The following is a 4,166-nucleotide window of genomic DNA, read 5'->3' as shown; positions in this document are numbered from 1 at the left end:
ATAAAATACTGTTTATTGAACGCAGATGAGAACAAAGTTCATATTTACATAAGTAGGTGAAAATTCCAGAAGAACACACTGCCATAAAAACATGGCACTGATAAAAAAACATGGATTAATACATTAGAATCAGGAGAAAAGACCAAACCATAGGATTCTTTTGAAATGCAAGTGCAAGAATAAATTGCAGTAACATTTTAAAACACAGTATCTCCAGAAAAGTCACTGTATAAGCAAAATAGCCTGTCTAAAGATGATACAGGGGTCATGCCAAATCTCAGGACTTCACTGGAACACATACTTCACTTTTTTGCAACACAGGGAAACTTCACAGCACCTGGAAGTTAGTACAAGTCATTAGTAACTACAGTTCGACTGAACATATTGTGCTTTCCAGTGAAGTGTTCATGATTAAGTTTTTCCCAGGTAATTGAGTACTTTATTCTGGTACAAAATGTATCATCTCCAGAGCAATGTACCCTTATTCATGAGAGGACTTCTGCAAAAATTTGTTCTTGCACTAATGATGCCCTTGAATGGGAGCACCATTCACTCACGACTCCTTTTTGTAAGCAGACAGATGGAAACACATGAAATAGGATAGCAAACCAGATGAGGGGCAGGGGCCCCTCTCCTAGAACTCCTCTTCATGAGCAGATGGACAGAAATATATAAAGTATGATGGCTCACAGACCAGAGGAGGGGTAGGGGTATTTCCTTTGTGTAAGACTTAGCAAGGAAAGATTGCAGATAAAGTACTGGAGATGAACCTAACCAATTCTCATGTGGCTCCAACAGCATGTTTGTGCCATACATCAAAGCCTGTGAAGGCTACAGACTGTGTTAAATAACTGTGCTTCATGAAGCTTCCCATCCAGCGCTCTGCTCACCCCTTCCAGTTTTGCTCAACAGAAACTCAAGCTAGGCCCTTGTGGGGCTGAAAACTGGCTGTATATTCCTCCTCTGTTTCCCATCCCTCAACAAGTATTTTCCTTGACATAACTGTATGGTCTTCATAGCATGCCACTCCATATCCACTTCTGACCGACTGTCAAAATATTTGCTTTGACAGTCCAAATTCAAAATATACAACAGTTCTTTAACCCCTTTGGTATTAACTCATTCAAAAGAGTTCTCACTGAGGAAGCAGACTACAAAAAGTAGGCTTGCCCCTTGGCCATTTGGGGCTCCCTCTGTTTTCACTATTGCCTTCAATCGTACAGGCATGGGCAGAGGCTACCTGCGCTGGGGAAGCAGGTGTGCCAGGAGGGGAAGAGCCCTGAAAGGGAAGCACCCATGTGAGCTGCACACCACGGCAGCTCCCTAGCACAAGGGTCTCGGCAGCGCCATCCCACCCTACCACACACCCGCCCTTCCTTGGCTGCGCTTTTTGACCTTGGCCAGGTCAAAAGTACACTTTCAGCCTTGTTTACTCTGCTCATGGTCAGGCTCTGCATTAAGTGAAGTCTAACGCAGTGAAAGGTGTCAGAGAAAACAACAGATCCTCACAGTACCCAGAGAGAATAAAACTGAGTTCTTGAATGCAAAAATACTTCAGATGTTTTAATCTAACAAAACAAACCATCTTAAAATATCACTAAAACCTTCTTCCTAACTAGATGCAATTTTGACAGCCAGATACTCTGCCTATGTCTATAGCTAAGACTATTCAGCTGTTGCCTTTTACTACAAAACATTGCTATATGCTAAGTAAATAAATAACATATATTTTACTAAACTAGATAAAGAAACACACTTGCCTCCATTTTGCTTACACCGCCAAAACCAGAAAGTCAGAAGTTGATCTAAATTATATTATTTGAATTAAGGTTTTTATTTTAGAGATGTTGAGCTGCAGGGTTTTGCTTTGGCATACCAGGCAGATAGGAAGGAACAGCTGCAAAGTTCAAATCTGAGTCAATCACATACCACAGCTGTTTATTTTAAAAAGGTGTCCTACAAGCAACGTACAAGAGACCCACAAGTACCTTCCAGAACAATGTTATGACCAGTCCTTCATGCTCCCTTTATGGTTTGACCGAAGACAAGGGCTCAGACTAAACTCTACAATTCAGCTTTCACTGTTCCCAGCCTCGTTCTATCAGCTCAAGAGTGAGAATAAATCATCTTTAGATAAGTGGTTTTAGGCTTGGCTAAAACAAACAGCTGAATGGAAGGCCACACAGACTGCTGAAACGGTCCCTATTTATAAAATAAATCCACGCACAATTAGATGTTTTCTTCTAAAGCTTCCTACAGTCCAAAGCACAACTACATGGAAGAGTTTCTAAACCTTGTTTACCATACACAAGCTTGAGCATGTCATAACCCAAAATGTGCAAATCTTGAAAGCCTGGGTTCTGCCTTCTCTGAAACTTTGTTACTTAGCAGTCATAAACACTGAAAATGCTTTAAACTATGAGAGTGGAAGTGGCTCCTATTTATGTTGATGTTTGCAGACTCACTATTTAAAGCAAGCAGAAAAAAGCTCACACACTAAGACTCCATTACCTTAAGATGACCCCCACCCAGGTTGACATGAGCTCCCCTTGCCTGGTGAAGTAAGTGGCCACCACACCACAGAGGCAGGAGGGACAACACTTGGACAATGTGGGATAAGCATGACAGATTATTCATTTACTGGCTGAGGGATAAATGTGAATAAATAAACTTCTCCTCCCACTTGATCCCTTCACAGGAGGTGCATTCTTCTGGGAGCTGTTCCCCAGGAGGAGAGGGCAGGATCCTGCCAACTTTCACTTGGTCTTCAAAGCAGTGAACCAGACACCAAACAGCATTCCTCAGGAGGTATCACCACGAACACCAACCCATCCTTCTAAAGGTGCACCTCTGCATTTCTCTGCCTGCACACCCATAGTAAGAAAACGTATGTTCATCACATTCCCCTGTCACAAGAGAACAGGGACAATGATTAGTACTTCAGGAAAGATGAGTTGTCTGAAAACCTTCCTCTGCAACCACAAGGAGCTCTGCTGGCACTGGTTTCTGGTAAGCAGTGCACCCCATGGGAAGCACTTGGACCAAGAAGAGGGAAGGATACTTGGATACTTCAGTGTGTCTTTGTTTTGTTTTGTTTTTTTTTTTAAAATGCAACACAATTCAAAGTCATTGAAAATATTCAGGGTCAGATAACAAACAGGAGAAGGTGCTTTAAAGCATAAGTGGTTGCACTGCTTCAGACAAACAGCAGAGAATAAGCAAAGGAGTCTCTCCCCCTCCATCCACCTTCATATTTTCATCAAATTGTTGCCTACTGAAACAACATTCCAGAGCAGAGCTTTTTACTTGAAGAACAGCAAGCAAAGCAGTTCAACACTTGTGAATTAAAGAAGGAGGGCAAACGTTTCCGTATCTCATAAATATTTAACTGTTACAAACCTGCACAGGAATATTAATCTGTGTATTATTGACACAGGCTGTTGAAAATACACCATAATCTGTTTATAGACAAATGCACTTCACTGGTAATAGAAGGAACGTAGATTTGCAGTGCATCATGTCTTGATCCTGTTGGCACAATATAAGATGTGAAATATAACTAAAATATTTTGCAAAATAGATAAAACTCACTGAAGTATCCTAGTCAAATCCCTATTTCCTTGCCTTTCATTTGAATTATGCCCTTTCTACTTCACCCTTTTCCTACCAAAGGCAGAGCTTGCAGATGTAAAATCTTAAATTATCCCTCATGTGTCCTCAATACCCAAATTCTATGTTCGCCAACAGGTAGTAAATAAATAAATAAATAAGACACCAAAAAATGCTGACAGTGACTGTTGTTCTCATGTGGCAGCATGAGATGGTTATTTCATCCCATCTTGCAAGTGGACTTCTTCACATCATGCTATGGAAAATGCCATCTAATTACAGGTTGATTTGTTTCTAGAATACCTCACTGTAAAAGAAACAAATATAAAACTTATTTCCAACTTCAAAAAAAAAAAGCAGTTGAAATGTACTATTCTCTTTCTGACCTCATTAAAAGCTATGGCAAAACTCCCACTGAATTTAATGGGGCCAATACATCACTGAAAAATCACTAGAAGAATGAGAGTCTCCAAATTTTCAGACCAACTGCAGGGGAGGTTTAAACACTGGATTCATTTCCCTCTTCCCTCATCCAGACAAAACTTTGCTTATTGCCC

The sequence above is a fragment of the Mesitornis unicolor genome, unplaced genomic scaffold (genome assembly GCF_000695765.1).
Source record: "Mesitornis unicolor isolate BGI_N332 unplaced genomic scaffold, ASM69576v1 scaffold27166, whole genome shotgun sequence".
Lineage (NCBI taxonomy): Eukaryota > Metazoa > Chordata > Aves > Mesitornithiformes > Mesitornithidae > Mesitornis > Mesitornis unicolor.
This window is presented reverse-complemented; position numbering follows the sequence as displayed.